The sequence below is a fragment of the Pinus tabuliformis genome, chromosome 1_1 (assembly GCF_031772625.1).
Source record: "Pinus tabuliformis cultivar Carrire ecotype Pingquan chromosome 1_1, CPIR1, whole genome shotgun sequence".
NCBI classification, from domain to species: Eukaryota; Viridiplantae; Streptophyta; class Pinopsida; order Pinales; family Pinaceae; genus Pinus; species Pinus tabuliformis.
Genome location: NC_142297.1, coordinates 909,308,512 through 909,327,405, shown reverse-complemented (window position 1 = coordinate 909,327,405; position 18,894 = coordinate 909,308,512).

Below are 18,894 nucleotides of genomic sequence, written 5' to 3'. Positions count from 1 at the left end.
ATAACTAGTTGGGACAGATGGTATACCAACAAACATTGTAGGAATGGCAGCAGGAAGTTCTACCATAGCCGTGTCAATGACATAGTCCTAGATGTTGATGGTTGCTCAGACATATTTAGTCTATCCAAAATATTTCCTAGCGATTCGACAGGAACTTGCGATGAAGGATGATTAAAAGAACTAACTTCTGTAGTAGAAGGATATAAGTGGATCCCAGTTCCAAAATGCACTAGAGTACTAGATGGAAGATCCTCTACTATCTCTTCTATGGCAATCAATCCAGGTGGAAGAGGTAGACCGTCAGGTTCGTAAAATATTTCTGGAGCTGAAGAAAGTGTAGCTTCTGCAGTAACAGATACTGGAGGGGTGACACCTTCTGAATTCTGGAATTCAACTTCCAAGCATTCAGGTAAGTGAACTTCAGTTTCTAGCTCAACCCTAGATGGATCTATTTCAAGAATAGAAGTGTCTACCATTACACTAGGATCAGTTCTAATGTCCTCTTGTAACTGCAGAACTTTTTCTGTAAAGGCAGATGTACCAGAAATAATTGGAGTAACTATAGTCTCTGACGATGTTGAAACAAAAGTTTCAAATAAATCAGGTGAATTGGACTCAGTTAAACGAGACCATTTTGCTCGAGATGGTTTCGTCTTGGGGTCAAAGATGGTTGACTCGCTAGTCTTTGCGAATGACAGGGTTTTGATTAACTCAAAATTAAAGGGGAAAAAGTTATTCCGATTCAAATAAATTTTAAGACACTTTGACGCAACTTTTCTTTTTCAATTTTTAAGAGTCGAGAAAAAGCTAAAGGTGACTCTAGTCACCTTCGATTTTTAATGAGCCTGAAGTGAAAGGTGCTCAGATGGACCTTTTCCTTTAAGGAGTCGAAAAGGAACGAAAGTGACTACTCTGGAAATCTAGACAGAGGGATTACCAAACCGATCGCAAAACTGCAAAATGCACCTTGGTGATAAATGATAGAGAAATTACCAAGGACTTATGTATGGCAGTCAATCTTCCTGAATGCTGTGTTCAAAGCATTGTGATCGATAGGGCGACAGACACAACTTTCTAAGGATAAAGGATATCAGCCTATTGTGGTCTCCCAATATATACTCGACAGTACGGGGAGCAAAAGTCCGTACTGGCACTTGTCATGTGAAAGAGGAGGAATCAGCCAACCTTCGATGAAAATGATAGTTTACAGGTTTTACGACACGAGAATGCCTCTCTAGCCTAGACTTCTAGATGTGTTGTGTTAGGTTCCAAAGCATTTTTATGTTCATTGAGATTTATTTTAGAGTTGATCTTGCTTAGAAGTTTGTCTTTCAAGGTTCATCATATTATGTAGATGTAAAATTCCTAAATATGCAATCTAAAATGATAAACAGTCATTTATTTTCTTTTAGCGATGAAAATCTTAGCTACAAAGGAAAGAAGATTATGATTTTTCTTTCAGCAGAGAGCATAGAGCACACACTAAATGCACTTTCCTAAATCATATTCTACATGCAGTCAAAATGCAAATGCACATGCATGTATTTGTTTTCTGCTTCCTCAATGTGTGAATGCCAAAAAGGAAAGCTAAGTATAGATCTGAACTAATTTCTTTCAAAGCGACATTTTTAATGATTTCTTTTCAAAACGAAAGGAAGACTAAGACGACACTTTTTGATTTCGAATTGAAAACTACTTTCAACACTTCAAATACTAATAATTCAAATCAAGTACAATGACAAAAGTACAATCAACTATCTAGAAGAGGAAGACTTTACGACACTCTTCTTTTGATTCAAAATGACAATTATGACACTTGCATCAAAAATGACAGTTCGATTAAGCTACTTTCGACAAAGGAAGATTGTAAATGATTTACAAATACACAAAAAACATTTACAATTCCTAACTAATGGAGGCTGAAATATGTGAAGGAAGAAGGTTTCAGCAAGAAGATACTGATCATGAACAACAAAACTACTGAATAAAGTTGAAAACAAGGAGGAAAAACCAAATTTCAATGAGAGAAACAATATCACTCAATCATCGCACCTACAACATAGGGAAATAGGGATGCATCTCACCTGCAACACATGGGAGGTGTGATGCATACAGGCTGCCTAGTTATAGAGAGTGCGATGGACTAGGGAGTGAAACTTAGATTGTTTTTTTCTCAAAATTTGCAGTTAAGTCAGTGATTTAGGCTGAGTTATGATGGACAGTAAAAACATAGTATAGGGGTAAGATCTTATGAGGTTATTCAACTACCACAAGGGCACTTAGAATTCTTGTAAGTAAGATGTTCAGTTCGTAAACCAACCAAGAGATTGACTGAAGCAGCATTTATCTACTTCGTAATTGCATAGCAAAGGTGTTTCGAAGGCTAGCTAGCTAACTTCAGGCCCCGTTTGTAGTTTATAAAGAAAACAAGAAACAAACAAAACAACCTATTCGTTCCCTAGCGGAGTCGCCATTTTGTTTCAGGAAAAACTAGTGTCGATTTGAACTGCTAGTCCCACTAAGATGTGTAGCTATCTTAGAAACAAACAATCAAAGAAATTCAAGATTTCCTTTAGGTGTGATAGATAAGAGGGAAGAAAAGAGGACCAACCTGGATCTTTTTCTTTGATCCTTGCTTGATTTCTCTTTCCCTTGATAGAATTTTCCACTTCTCTCCTACTTGTCCCACTTCAAAGAGTACATGTAGAGTCAAAGTAATAGAAAACCATCAAAGCATCTCTATCTAAAACATCATAAACAATGTAGAATCAGAAACAAATTGACCATACAATTGCATTCATAAACAATAAGATTCACAAATACACGATTATATGGAGGAAAACTCAAAGAACTTTATTAACAGTAGAAGAGAAGATTACAACCCAGCTGTCTGATCCACCATCATCTTCTCAGCATAGAAGCCTTCTTCACCTCATGAAAATCAAGATCACCCAACAATACAATGTCCCTTCTCATAGATAAACCAACAACACTTCCTTACAAATTACAAAATTCCAGCCTCCAGATCTCTCAGATGAGGGATCTATTTATAGATGTCTTGCAAGGGTGTGAGTTAGCTTTGGGTTTTTGATTAGTGTCATTCCACTGATAGCTCTTGGTTCCACTTGGAGATTTCATTGATCTCTTACTCATCTCTGGGCGAATTCAGAGAGGCAAGTGTCACAGGAGAAGTTTCTGGAAGATTCCATGATCATCCACTTAGCAAACTATCTTTGCCATTTGTCTATTCTCACTCATTGCACCCCACAGAAGGTCATTTCAGTATGCATCACACCTGGCTAGTGTGGCAGCCAGTATGCATTGCACCTTGACCATGGAGCAGTAAATATGGTCCAGTTTTGGCCAGTTCTGAGTAGTTTTTCAAGTGGAACTTCTGGGAAATGATGTAATCAGTTGACCATGATCCTTTAGGGTATGAAACAACACTTTTAGGGAATAAAGAGCCCTTGGTTTATGGACATATGAGTGTGGGATTGTAGTGCCCAAATATGTCTATAACAACAACCAAGGGTAGATCTCAAAACCGACTAAATCTTTACATAAACGAGGGTAAAAAACCTTTTTGACTCCTATCTACCTACGCACTCCACATCCACAATTCACGGAGACTTTACATATTTTTATCAACTTTACATCAAAACTTGGGCTCTTACCCCAAAATTGACGTTGGGGACCCCATCCCAACAATGGAAACTGGTGAAAATTTCTTTTGCAAAACCCCACCAGATCTAAGTTGGACATCATTAGACCTAGGGGAGCTATCATATAGGCTTGAAATTTTTGACCCTCAACATTATAGATGGGTTGTTGACGAGCTTTATTATTTGGATTCAAAAGTGGTTGAGTAGGCAGTTGCTTATATCTTTGAGGAAATGGAGTGGATGGCAAGGGAAGTGGTTGAATTGTAGCTAGTTGAGGTTGAAATTGTGGTTGAGTGGGTTGTCAATATTGAGGGGGATAATACTAAGGTTGGAACTGAGGGTATGGTTGATGAAATTGAGGATATTAAGTATTGTTTCCATAAGAATTTTTCCAACCCTGTGACCCAGATGAGTTTTGGGGTTGAGGTGGCCAAGTTTTCTAAGGCATAGGTGCATTCGAGTTTCTTTGTCGTTGTGCATATGATTGATATTATGAATTGGGGTATTGTAGCATACATATCTATCTAGGCTTCCATGGTCTCTTAGGAGCAACACAGAAAAGTGATTCAGCTTGGCTTGTTCCAATTTCATCATGAAAAACAACCTTAAGTCCATGTATTGAGGGACATTCTTTTGTATCATGATTTTTTGCACATATAACACATATCTGAACACTATCCAATGGACATTCACGTAGAGCATGATTTTTATTACACCTAGGACATAAAATATATAATGCAACATTCCCATTTTTTTGTTTGTTTTCTATCCTTAAAGTATCCAGTTGTTTAGTAAGATTTCCAAGGATAGTTGTTCTTAAATTGTCAAGAAAATTTCCTAATTATGCTCTACTTACTGTTCCAGATGCAAATTTTCTTACTCTTGACATGACTAGGTCTCTTGGAGTTTTGCCATATTTTTCCTTACCTCTTGCAATGTGTTTTCAAAACTCACAAATTTCATCAAATGACAATTGAGAAACATCTCCTTTTCCCATCAAATTTAGAGGATCAATCCATTCATCCCTTATAATTTTTAACAAAAGAGTTTTTAGTTTTTCTTCATCTAGGTTATGCATTTTAGCCCTTTTGATATTGTAGGCAAACCTTTCCACTAGATCTCCAAGGGTTTCATCCTCTTTTCGAACCATCTTAAAAGCTCCATCATTTATATTACAGTGCATATAATAATATTTGTATCTTTCTAGGAATATGTTGTAGTGGCTACAACCAACCTCCAAAATTTTGCCTACACTTTATTTTGGAGCCTCCCTCCTAAAATCCCAACAGCTTATCTCACACTAACCTAGGTACTTGTCCTTTCATTGAGTTTTATATTTTTCTTTGTAGCTTGTGTTTGCTTACTTGCTTTGTTTTCTAACCAAATGTTGACCTATTGACTTGGTTGCAATCCGGTTCTAGCATTGCCTTAAAGAGCTGCACAATCCTAGGGGGAAACCAACCTTGCTCTTAGGAAATGCATAGTTCAAGCCAACAGTGAGCTTCGGCTCCAGAATTTCATAGACCCAGTAGGTGACCTGCCTTGAGGTGGGAAACTAGGTAGAGCATGAGAGGAAGTGAGAGCCACTCATCCCAGGAATTGTGTAGAAGAATTCCCTTAGAAGTTGCCCAATGCATGTGCCAGTGAGTTTCCTAGTTCTCCTTGAACTATGCAATCTCTCTCTACATGCATGGCAACCTTTCCAAAAAAATCAAAAAGAAAAAAATCATCCCTAAAAAATAGGGATCTATGTTGGGAACGGGTCCCCTGGGGGTCAATTTTGGGGCAGAAGGCCGAAGTTTGTATTAAGAAATGTAAAGTCTCCACATTTTGTGGTCACAGAGCACGAAGATATCTAAATTCAAAAAGGGTTTTCCACCCTTAGTCTAGATATGCTGTGTCGATTTTGGAGATCCGCCCTTGGTTCACGGACCATGGGATTGTATAAAAAGGAGGTATTAAGAGGAGTCTAAGGGAGTAGTAGAAGAGAAAGTAAGTGAAGCAGAAGTATTGGATGACTCTGTAAAGAGCTAAGAATGAGAGTCTTAGCATACGAAGAGGTTTTGCAGCTGAGTGCGCAGAGGCCGAGGGTAGAACTCTGCAGTTGAGTGCATGGACCCCTGCAGCTGTGTGCACAGGGTGAATAGAGTCTTTTTTGGGAATAAGAATCATTAATAAATAGAAGTATTCTGAAATTACTGTGTACTTTCCATCTGTGCATGTGTTATTTTACTTCTGTTATGAATGTTGTAATTATGCTATGTTGAATATTGGGGTTATGAATTAATGCTATATTGATGTGCGAATCTATGTATTTCACTTTGTCATATGAACGCAAGTAAGAATATATGTTTACGTGAAGATAATTGTAATGCATGTTAAAGTTAACCAATACTTAAGCTAATATGGGTAGACATAGAAGTAAGACTAATTACAGAAGTGTGTAAGCACCTGATCTATCTATTTAGGGTCCGCGAAGGATGATCAGAGACTTTCGTGGAGGCTCCAAGGATGAATAAGAGAAGTACATTGATAAGCCCTAGAGGGCTTATCGATCTGCGCAAAGGTAGAGCGAAGGTCTAGAAATCGACATCACAACCATCTCAGGGTGCAGAAACTTGGTTCCTGCATCCCCCCATACTACTTTGGGTGAGACTTCAGTCCGCGCTCTGCGGATTGATGCCGAAAGGGCCAGTAGTGTAGGGATTTTCTTGGTTTCCTAACGTTGAACCTAGGTTAGGGCCCATCAAGCCAACAAATGGTTTCGTTGCCGAGACTGGGATCTGCATAACGAGATGTGTGATGTCGTATCATTGGAATCCAAATAAGAAGGAGATCGAAGGCTGGTTGGATAAAAAGATCCATGAATTCGCAGTGCAAGAGAACAGGGATCCGCAATTGACAAAATAACAATGGTTGGATAGATATCTGTACACAAAAATACATGAAATCTTCTTCTGCTCCTTCCCGTTTGAGTTATACGAGTGGATCGCGAAGTTGCCAGATGGCCAAGGAAGGTGGAGGCTTGACAATACGATTGTTTGGACAACAGAGTTAGTGTGGAGATTAGAAGCCTCTGAAGATAAGATCACGCATGCTCTCGACCATTGGCTTGATTGCATCATAGGAGGATTCGTGACAGAGTTCGCGGTCGATAGTTCTATCAGTTACAGCGAAGCAGAGTGCCACTTCTTTAAAGGACCATGAGGTAAGTATTTGAAGTCACTAAATACTTGGATTAAGATTCTCTTGTGTGAAAAGCAGGTCATACAGTTACCTTGATGTTTGGAGCTATGCAAAGTGGAAGGTCATTCAAGGACGGAGGAAGAAAAGGTCCTGAATATAGCCCACTGATCGAGCCTCGTTTGAGTGATGATGAAGAAGCAGTGTAATATTCTCCATTGAGCATTGTTCAGCTGATAAGACAAGGGTTCCCACGATACCTACACCACCTCCATCCTTGTCCCATCCATCCACACCGCCTCCATCCTCACCTCCACCACTCACCCCATCGCCCACACCACCCCCACCTCCACCACTGTTCAACATGGTGAACTTTGTAAAGCTACCTATATTCAAGGGCATAGAAAATGAAGATCCGGACCATTTTTGGTTCATCACGAAGGCTGTATGGGAAGCTCAGGGTATCACAGACAACCAAATGAAGAAAGACACAATAGTTAGTTCTTTACAGGACTGTGCACTAACGTGGTACATTAAGTACAGTACTAATAACCTGATGTCCGCGTTGGCAGGTATCCAGGCTGCGCTGAATAGAGAATTCAATAGACCTAAGTCTCAAGCACAATCAATTGTGGGATTCAAGGAGAACATGATGAAGCATGGGGAGACACCTTGGGATTTAGATCAAATATTGAAGTGTACGATTCGTGAAGCCAACATGAACCTAACTGATGGGAAACACTATGAATGGTTCATGGCCTTGCTCCTGCCCCACCTAAGGGTTGCACTATAACAGTAGAAGATTAGGACCCAGGAAGAAGCTTTGGAAATCAGGATGAGACTGCATGAGACACCAATGCAGGATGCTAATCTGGGGGTTCAACAAATTCATGCACAGTTGCAGATTCTTTGCCTCGAAATGCAAAGTCTGAAGAAGGCCGTAACAACTTAGCCAAAGGTGCGTGAAGAAGTTTGGTGCCTAAAATGCAAAGGTTAGGGGCATGACAAGGATCACTTTCCAGTATTTGCGAACTATGTTGCAATAGGGGGACCAATGCCTCTACAGCTAGAGGCTGTGGCAGGGCCAAGTGTAGGGCCCACACTATGGTGCACTATATGCCAGGTGGCTGGAAAACATGTGACTGACAATTGCCATTTTCTACAGAAATTCATACAGTCACCATAACAACTCTTATGAAATTTCTGTCAATCAGTAGGTCATGACGAGCGCAATTTCCATAGGTACAAATTAATGATGGATAAGACAGCTGCATACAGGGTGCAGGTAGAAACGCAGCCTCCAGACCAAGACATTGGGGGAATACGAGGTGAGTATTAAGGGCATGATCGAGGCCGAGGTGGAGGGGGGCCTAGTAGAGGCTGAGGACAGTTGCTTTGTTACAATTGTGGAGGCCCAGGACACTACGCGAGAGACTGTTCGAATCCGATGTGACTATCATGCCACTACTATACTCAGTTTGACCATGTGACTGAGGATTCCCCTATATTGCTGGCTAATATTCACAAAAAGGGGGTGCAACCTTTGCAACTAACGCAGAACCTCTAGATGATGAGGGCTAAGCCTCATGAGGAAGACTCTAAGGTAAACATTATGTTGCGAAGTGGAACGATGACTGGGGAGGATAAAGGGAAGCAGGCTGCAGAAGGTGAATGGGTCCGCAAAGCACCAGAAAAGGATACTAGGTTTGATTTGGAGCGTGTAAAAGAAACATTCATGGAAGAAGAGAAAAGCTTCATTGAGGTCTCTACCTCAAGAAGTCAGGAGAAACTAGTTGAAGAAATGGACCCATCCATGATCACCACGTTCTTAGAGACCTACATGAAACTGCTCCATGATAGTAAGGTTGTGAAAGGCCTACAGGAACTGATCAGTGGGTGTGCTAGCAAGGATGACACTACTGGTGAACCACGTGTAGTTAGAAAGCTTGGAAAGTGTAAGGCAAGGATTGGGCATGAGATGAGACTGACTGCGCATATAGGGGAATACGAAATGGACCAAGTTACCTTGGATCTAGGGTCTGATGTGAATGTTTTTCCAAAACAAACATGGGAAAGAATGGGGAGACCTACACTCCAGTGGTCTCTAATCCAATTAAGGATGGTGAATCAATAGAAAATTATCTCGATGGGGAGGCTGCAGGGGGTAATAGTTGACAATGAAGGCGCAAGCATATTGGAAGATTTTTAGGTAATAGAGATTGTAGATGATAACAATCCCTACCCTGCGCTCCTTGAAATCAATTAGGCCACTGACATGAATGGCATAATCAACCTAAAGAAGTGAAAGATGATGTTTGAAAAGAAATCGCTTCACGTAGTGGTGCCACTAGATCCCGCAGAAGGACTGCGCTATACATAACTAGTCCGTGATTATGAAAGTGATGACGATTTGTACTAGATTTACAAGATAATCGTGTGATACCAGGATTGGGTAAATCTGAAAATAGATGGACGTATTGCATGGGACTGCGAGAGCTCCTTCACATCAGATTCGGATAAAGAATTAGAGCACTGGAAGAACTGACTGCAAGAAGTATCTACACTACATTGTAATATGATGACCAAGTCACTGCGCTGCGTATCATAAGAAGTAAGGAATCTTCCTCACTATGATGGGTTAATTGATGTTGATCACTTTTTGGATGAATTTGAGAGAGAAGTGCTAGAGAAGCATCGCTTCCAGGCCTTAGATTGGGCACTACATGCTATGCCCACAAGATGTTGGGGTACGCACAAGGATACTTTCGGTGATTGGCGCGACTATAGGAGGATGATGATCATACATTTTGGACAGCTAAAAGTACAGATGACAGACAAGTATGATGGAAGGGATGATCTGCATAATCACCAGGCGAAATCAACTAAGGGTTATGGAGTAGAGCCCCAGCTTGAATGGGTGCCTCTATTTTGTCATACCCTGGATTTCATACCAATGAATTGGTAATTGGAAACAGAGCTTTGCCATGGCATTTAAGAATGGGACATCTTGTGCCAGGGGTTTATAATGATGCTCATTTTTGAGGATGGGTTTGACTATATTGACGTAGTGCTACAAGAGGTTAAAGCAATGATATTTAGGATACCACAGGATCCTTTGGACCTGATTCAACCTGATTGGACTACCCAGCTGAGCCATGCGCTGGAATGCTATAACATGACCACCGAAGAAGAAGACGAGGATCCTAGAAATATTAATATTCCAGAAACTGAGGGTCACTGCGAGGTTGAAGGTCCGCAGATAGAGGATCCAGACATAATCACGTCGTTGAAAACTAGGCAAGTCAACATTGGCATAGAGGTGGAGCCAAAATTTGCAAAGAGTGGGGACTATTGGGACGATGTGACAATAGACAAGGTCATTGAGCTCCTCCGTGAATATCAGGATTTGTTCCCCACAAAGTTTTCTGATTTGAAAGGAATAATAGGAATCATGGGTGTCATGAAGATCACCCTGAAACCAGATGTGAAACCCATGAAACAAAGACCTTATTTCCATAACTCGAAGTATAAGGAAAGAGTCTGCACGGAGTTAGACAAGATGCTCGTGACAGGAATTATTGAACCAGTGGAAGAATCTCATTGGGTAAGCCCAATAGTGGTTCAGGAAAAGAAACAGAAAGATGAAATAAGGATATGTGTAGATCTCTAGAAATTGAATGATGCTTGTGTGCATGATCCTTTCTCGACCCCGTTCACTGACAAGGTCCTGGATAATGTAGGTGGCCAAGAAGCATACTCTTTCACTGATGGGTTCTCTGGGTACCATCAAATCAAAATCGCGCCTGAGGATAGAAGCAAGATGACCTTCGTGACTGAATGGGGATGTTTTTAGTATACCGTGATGCCTTTTGGGCTGAAGAATGCACCAGAAATATTTTCACACATAGTCATTGCAGCATTCAAATACTTCATTCATAAGTTTTTGGAGGTATACTTTGATGATTGGACAGTTTTTGGATTGGTCAAGTGCCATGTGGCAAGTTTGCACTTGATGTTAGATACATGTAGGTGATACCAAATCATGCTCAGTCTCAAGAAGTGTTTGTTTTGTGCCACTTTTGGGACCTTACTGGGTCATGTGGTATGCTGACAAGGATTGATTGTATACCCTACGAAGATCACAGTGATAATCAACTTGGAGGCACCAAGGAATGTGAAATAGCTACACACAACTTTAGGGCATACCAGATAGTATAGGAAGTTAATCAAGAGCTATGCCCAGATCACCGCACCTATGGAGAAATTGTTGAAAAATGATGCTACGTTTAGTTGGAATGATGAATGTCAGAAGAGCTTGGATGTGTTGAAAGAGAAAATGGTCACCACACTGATCCTAGTCTTCCCAAACTGGAAGAAGGAATTTCATGTGCACGTGGACGCATCATGTATTGCGCTGGGGGCCGTGATGACATAGGCTAGTGAGGGAGAACTGGATCACCCTATAGCGTTTGCAAGTAGGAAGTTGTCTAAAGCAGAGAAAAAGTATTCCACGACAGAGTGTGAAGGATTAGCTATGGTGTACGCTCTCTAGAAGTTCAGGCACTATTTGTTGGGGTAGAAACTTTCATATGTATACGGATCATTCTGCGTTGAAGTACCTGGTCAACAAGCTTTTATTGGGGCGAAAAATATGTAGGTGGGTTTTGTTGTTCCAGGAATATGACTTTGAAGTTATTGTGAAGCTAGGACAACTAAACGCGGGACTTGATCATCTGTCATGCATTGAAACGAGAGAGGAACCTACTAATTTGGAATAAGGGCTGCCTCATGCATAGCTCTTTGTGGTGCACATCGCGAATAGCCACTTTGAAGATATTATCCAATTCCTGATGACATGATCAGCTCTTGAAGGCTATACAAGTCAATAGAAGAAGGAACTGGTAGTGTAGGTGGTAATTTTTTTTATCATTGTAGGGAACTTGTACAAAATGGGGTTAGATGGAATATTGCGATGTTATGTGCCTAACTTTGAACAAGGTAGTATCCTCTATGAGGCTCATGGAGGAGCTACAGGAGGACATTATGCGGGAAAAGCAACAACGTAGAAGGTTCTACGTGCTGGATTGTGGTGGTAAACCCTGCATAAGGATTCAAAAGCATATTGTAGGGCATGTGACGCTTATCAAGGGATGGGCAGGCCTTCGCAGAAGGATGAACTGCCTCTAATGCTATAGGTGATGTTACAACCATTCGATAAATGGGCAATTTACTTTGTGGGTCCAATTCAGCCTCAATGAAGGAAGACGAGTATGTGGTACATCATCACTGCGACTGAGTACTTGACTAGATGGGTGGAGGCGTAGCCTGTGAAGGACTGTATACGAGCGACAACAACAAAGTTTATTTTTGAATATGTGTTGACAAGATTTGGTTGTCTAAATATATTGATGAGCGATCACAGTACACACTTTCTTAACAAAACAATCAACGTGTTGATAGAAGAATTTTAGGTGTATCATCAGAAAAGTATGCCTTACCGTTCGGAGGCTAATGGGATGGTGGAAGCATTCAACAAGATACTGGAGAGTGCACTGACAAAGGTCTACAATGCTCAAACAAATGACTAGGATGTGCGTGTACCCACGGAGCTATGGGCCTACAGAACGACTTGTAAGAAGCTGACTAGGCAAATGCCTTTCAGACTCATGTATGGCATAGAATCTATGATGCCAATGGAATAAATTGTACCTAGTCTACGCATAGCGATACTCATAGGAATGGAGGACCGCAGAGCCCTAGAAGAGAGGCTTGCACAACTAGAAGAGCTTGAGGAGGACCGACTTCTAGTTGGATTTCATCAACAAGTTCTAAAGGAGCGTGAAAAGGCATGGCACTATCGGTACATCAAACTATCCACCTTCAAGGTAAATGATCTAATACTATTATATGACAGTAAATTTTATAAATTTCTAGGGAAATTTAGGATGCACTAGCTAGGGCCATATTTCGTCAAGGAGATTACTAATGGTGGAGCAGTTTAGCTGGTTAAATTGAATGGAGAACCCTTCCCAGGGAAGGTGAATGGAAGCTGATTGAAACCATACACCAGTGATCCAGCTAGGTGACTATATGGAGGAAGCACAGTCTTAGCGCTCTAGGGAGCAGAAAGGAAGCGCGGGACTATAAAATACACTACCCGGGTCAGAGAGTTGCGTGATCAGGGAACTACGCGGAACAAAGATATGTCATAGAGCATGCAGAAGCATGTAGGGAGCTACACTACTAGAGGAAAAACCACGCAGGATAGCTGGAAAGTGACTGTTGAAGTCACTGTTCATGATTTGACGATGAAAAAATGGCCAAAGGGAGCCGCGGGGGGGGACATTTAAGTCAGAATTTATGGACTAGATCTTTGAAAACCTTCCGCCAATCTAGGATTGATGAACCGATTTTGGGGGAAATGGTTGGATTTGAATTTCAAAGTGCCTATACATTATAGGTGGTTGCCCAGTGAAAAACATTTAGCATTTTGAGAATTGAGTGGTTGAGCTCTCAGGCGCACATGAACCGTGAAACCTTTGAAGTTTTGCTAGAAAGTTTTGTATTTGAGACATTGCCATAGGTGACATAGGAGTTGTTACATAGCATCATGTTGGTGCCCACAGAAGCTATGAGTGCTGAGGCAATAAAAACTGAGTGTTATCGGGAAATCTAGTGTCTATGCAGAGCTACTAGTCCCACTAAGACTGGTAGCTATCTTAGAAACAAACAAACTAAAACTACTTTCGTTTTCCTTTATGATAAGTAGATAAGAGGGGAAACAAAGGAGACCAACCTCTATCTTGCGCTTGGTTCCTTGCTTGATTCCTCTCCCTTCTGATAGATCTTTGCCACTCGCTTCCTCGTCTACCCAGCTTCAAAGAGCACCCAAAGCAGCATAACACTATCCAAGAACAGAGATCTACAATCATAAACAATATAGGACCAGATATATATTGACCACACAAATGCATATATCATCAATCATACAAGAATGTGAAGGAAAACTTGAATAGCTTTATTAATAATCAAGAATAGCAAAGAGGATTACAACTAATTGTTCTGACCCAGCGTCATCCTCTCAGCAAGAAAGCCCTTCTTCACCTCATGAAAAGCTTAGATCACCCAACACTATGATGTTACACCAAGAAACCAGGGGGGTGAGTCAGCCTCTGAGATTTGATTAGTGTCCTCTCTCTGATAGTTCTTGATTCCACTTGGAGATTGATGATCTCTTACTCATCCTTAGGCGAATGCAGAGAGGCAAGTGTCACAGGAGAAGTTTCTGGAAGATTCCATGATCTTCCACCTCGCAAATTGACCCTGCCATTTGTCCACTCTTGCCCATCGCACCCCATAGAAGGGCTTTTCAGTATGCATCACACTTCCCATGTGCATTTAGGTGGGATGTAGCACACTTTGACCATGGAACAGGTGAGATGGTCCAGTTTTGACCTGTTCTGAGTAGTTTTTCATGGAGAACTTTTGGGAGATGATGTAATCAGCTGACCTTGTTCTTTTAGGGGTCGGAACAACACTTTTACGAACTTAGGAGCCCTTGGTTTATGGACATTTATGATTGGGGTTGCAGTGCCCAAAAATGTCTATAACACTGAGGGAGCTATTCCAGAGGTGGCTATGGAAGCAGAGGGGGGTGAGTCAGCCTCTGAGATTTGATTAGTGTCCTCTCTCTGATAGTTCTTGATTCCACTTGGAGATTGATGATCTCTTACTCATCCTTAGGCAAATGCAGAGAGGCAAGTGTCACAGGAGAAGTTTCTGGAAGATTCCATGATCTTCCACCTCGCAAATTGACCCTACCATTTGTCCACTCTCACCCATCGCACCCCATAGAAGGGATTTTTAGTATGAATCACACTTCCCGTGTGCATTTAGGTGGGATGTAGCACACTTTGACCATGGAACAGGTGAGATGGTCCAGTTTTGACCAGTTCTGAGTAGTTTTTCATGGAGAACTTCTGGGAGATGATGTAATCAACTGACCTTGTTCTTTTAGGGGTCAGAACAACACTTTTACAGACTTAGGAGCCCTTGGTTTATGGACATTTATGATTTGGGTTACAGTGCCCAAAAATGTCTATAACACTAAGGGAGCTATTCCAGAGGTGGCAATGGAAGCAGAGGGAGCTGCCTCGAAAGTTACGCCTACAGAAGTACCGACGGAAGTGCGTAAATCCCCAAGGACACCCCAGCCAAGGCCTACACCAACTAAGGAGGGGCCAAAACTGAAGAAGGAGAAGTAGAAAATTCCGCCACCGGTGCATGCATCACCTACGAGGCACCCATAGTTGGGAAAACCCAACGTGCAAGAAAAGGCCAAAATGATTGACCTAGAGCCAGAAGAAGAGGTTGAAAAAATCCCCATGGATGATGAGGATATTGCAGTAGAAATGGAGGCCATTGAAATTGAGGGGTTGGACCCCATATCTAAGCTACCTGAATACATTCCTCTGCGTAGGGGCAAGACAAAGGCACCCAAAGATATTTATGAGAGTAAAGTCACCCTGTACACACCCCTTCCCGCCAGACCAAATCGTCTTTGAGGGACCACGCTTGGGGCGTGTCCCCCTTTTGAAGTTGGAGAATTGGGACTTAGCAGACATGGAGCGCTTCCATCATTTAGCGACAAGCCAACTTATGCACCAGGTATTCCACAAAAATACCGGAGTAATTGTGTTGGAGCCAAGGAAGTGGCTGAAAGGTGTGGACAAGGCATGCCTGCTAAACATGCTATGGGTGCCACATTACAATCACACAGCTATCACACTGGTAGTGATCAAGAAGCTGATGTGCTTGGTGTACGATGGGTGTATGTGGCTGGAGGAGTTGATACCCATCATGGACATGCTGATCCATAGGATCACATGGCTGCCATACATAGGAGTAAATCTGGTCATGGCATTTGGTGGAAAGGCCTACGAGCATGCGCTTGCCAAGGTAATGAAGTAAAAATTCAAGCTGGTAAAGAAGCCACGTGGCTATGCCATTTCAAGCATCTGTGACCCTACGGTCAAAGTGGTGATGCAAATATTAGTAGGAAGTCATGCACAAGTGTTGCGTAGATGAAGTGTTGGCATCAGTGATATCTTTAGTGGCCCAATGCGCAGAAGGAGTTCAATTTAACTGGGAACGCTACCTCTACGATGAGTTCCTCGTGAACTGCTGCGACGCACAAGATCATAGTGAGACCTTTCACTATGCATGGCTATTGCTGTCTATAGTGCTAGTTGCATGGGAGCTACCTGAAGATAGCTAGTTCCCTCCGGTCGTGCCAGACCTACCAGAGGTAGTGAAGTTCGCTTCGCTGTGGGCAAGGAAGGATCCTCAGTGGATAGAGGACAGCAAGATCATATGGATCTTGATGGGAATGAGCATACATATGGCCATCAATCGCAAGCCACAGTTGACGCCTACAAATTTTGAGAAGTTACAGGAATACATCGAATTCAAGGTTATCTTCCACCATGTGTCAATACAGGCATGGAAGGACCCTGAGTAGAAATGGCATGACTTGCCATACTTGGTCACTGATGATGTAATTGCAAAAGTTCTCGACTGTTGGCCAACAAATTGGCACAATGCCACATACTCGACAATGGGGTCTAGTGAGATTTCCCCATAGCAGAAGAAGGAAGAAGCCAAGCTAAAGATGGAATAGTTGGATGCAAAGAGGAGAAAGGAGGCTGATGACAAGGCCAAGGCAGAGTGCACTGCCACACAATAGTCAGGTGGACATGAAGGCAAAGAAGAGCACGTCTCTAACCAGAGTCAGAAGTCACCTCCCCCAGAGACCAAGGAAGAAGATGAGCAGACAGAGCAAGGAGGAGTGGACCTAGAGACGACTCCATTTTACAACAAGCACACTAGAGATCCAAAGAAACTAGGGCCGTGGAAGAAATCCAAGTCTACCAAGACATCTCTGGACCCGATCACCCTAACATAGGGCGACTTAAATGACATAGGTGATACGATGCATGATGCCATTGCGGAACTGATGCAGCAGTTAAAGAAACAATAGTAGCAAGCATTGGGAGCTATACAAACTGGTCTGCATGAGCTGTAGATCCACGCATCATAGATACAAACCAGCGCAGTGTCAACCAGGTTGGCGCCCGACACCTCAGAAGCTACAGGGATGCTGGGCAGAAGGGATGCCCAAGCAATAGTGCTTCCGGATGGAGCACTAATGACAAATACTAAAGCTGACAAACCCGATATCAGCTCACTAAAGAGAGTTGGACTCAACCTAGTCACGCTTTCGAATGGGGCACTTTACCTTTTGTAGGACAGCGTGATCGTGGAACTTTGAGCCCATGAACAGTGTGCATTACATGTGATAAGTGAATAGAAGGTCAAAAACACCCAGCTTACTGTGCAAAGAGACTCTGGCCTTAACCTTGTCAAAGACATTACAGATAAGAACCAATGCATTATGACTGTCGTAACTGAGGTGCGCAGGACTGTCCCAGAGTTGGGCATTCTTGAGGCTGAGCTAATTGATGTGAGGGTTCAAAAGCTTGTTGTTGGATTGTGAGATGCACGAACTAAATTGGCAAAGGTTTAGCTAGACCTAAAGCTCAAACTTGCAAAATTGTAGTTGAAGGCCCAACCTTCAATTCCACTAGATATCAGAGAGTAGTGCGAGATCGCAATGATGGACGTGGTAGCAGTGATGGAGAGTGCAGTAAAGGACTGTACCACGCTCTTCGAGCAATCTCTCAAGGTAGTCACCTACCTATAAGAAGATCCTACAGTACATCAGCTGGAAATAGAGGCACAAGAGCCGTAGTAGTGCTACGATGAAGTCAAAGCGACAACGCGCACTATCGCCATGACGCAGAGGTTAGCTAAGCTGGAGGAGGCTAAGGCATTGAAAGAGCAGGTAGATGTAGCTCAACACAAGGAAGCCATGCTGAAGGATCACTTGAAGCCTTGGTTGGATGAGGCATACTTGATCATGACCACTATTGAAGGCAAGCCAGATAGTTTGCAAGAGACTCAATAGAAGATTAAGTCCGACAACACATAACCAGTGACAAAGCAGTTGGTCGAGGAGATGAAGCAGGCAGCAGCACAGTGCACTGCTGAGGTAGCAGTTGTCCAAGTTGAACTGGGAGGTCTTCACGACAAGATCTCCGTGCTAGTCGAGTGACTCGAGGGCAAGTCACCATTTTGTGTTAGGAGCTTGTTGGGAATGGGTACCCTAACGGTCAATTTTGGGGTTAAAAATCCAAGTTTTGGGGAAGAAGGCTGAAATTTGTATAAAGAAATGTAAAGTCTCCACATTTTGTGGTCGCGTAGCATGAAGATATCTAATGTCAAAAATGGTTTTCCACCCTTAGTCTAGATAGGTTGTGTCGGTTTTGGACATCCACCCTTGGTCCACGAACCATGGGATTATATAAAAAGGAGGTCTTAAGAGGAGTCTAAGGGAGTAGTAGAAGAGAAAGTAAGTAAAGTAGAAGTACTGGATGAGTCTATAAAGAGCTAAGAGAGAGAGGCTTAGCATAAGAAGAGGCTCTGCATCTGAGTGCGCGGACCCCTGCAGCTATGTGCACAGGACAGATAGAGTCTATATTGGGAATCTGAATCATCAATAAAGAGAAGTATTCTGAAATTACTGTGTACTTTCCATCTGTGTGTGCGTTATTTTACTTCTGTTATGAATGTTGCGATTATGCTATGTTGAATACTGGGGTTATGAATTAATGCTATATTGATGCGCGAATCTATGTATTTCACTTTGTCATATGAATGCAAGTAAGAATATATGTTTATGTGAAGATAACTATAATGCATGTTAAAGTTAACCAATACTTAAGCTAATCTAGGTAGACACAAAAGTAAGACTAATTACAGAAGCACGTAAGCACCTGATCTATCTATTTAGAGTCTGCGACGGATGATCAAAGAATTTCATGGAGGCTCTAAGGACGAATAAGAGAAGTACATTGATAATCCCTCTAGGGCTTATCGATCTGCGTGAAGGCAAAGCGAAGGTCTAAAAACCGACATCACAACCATCTCA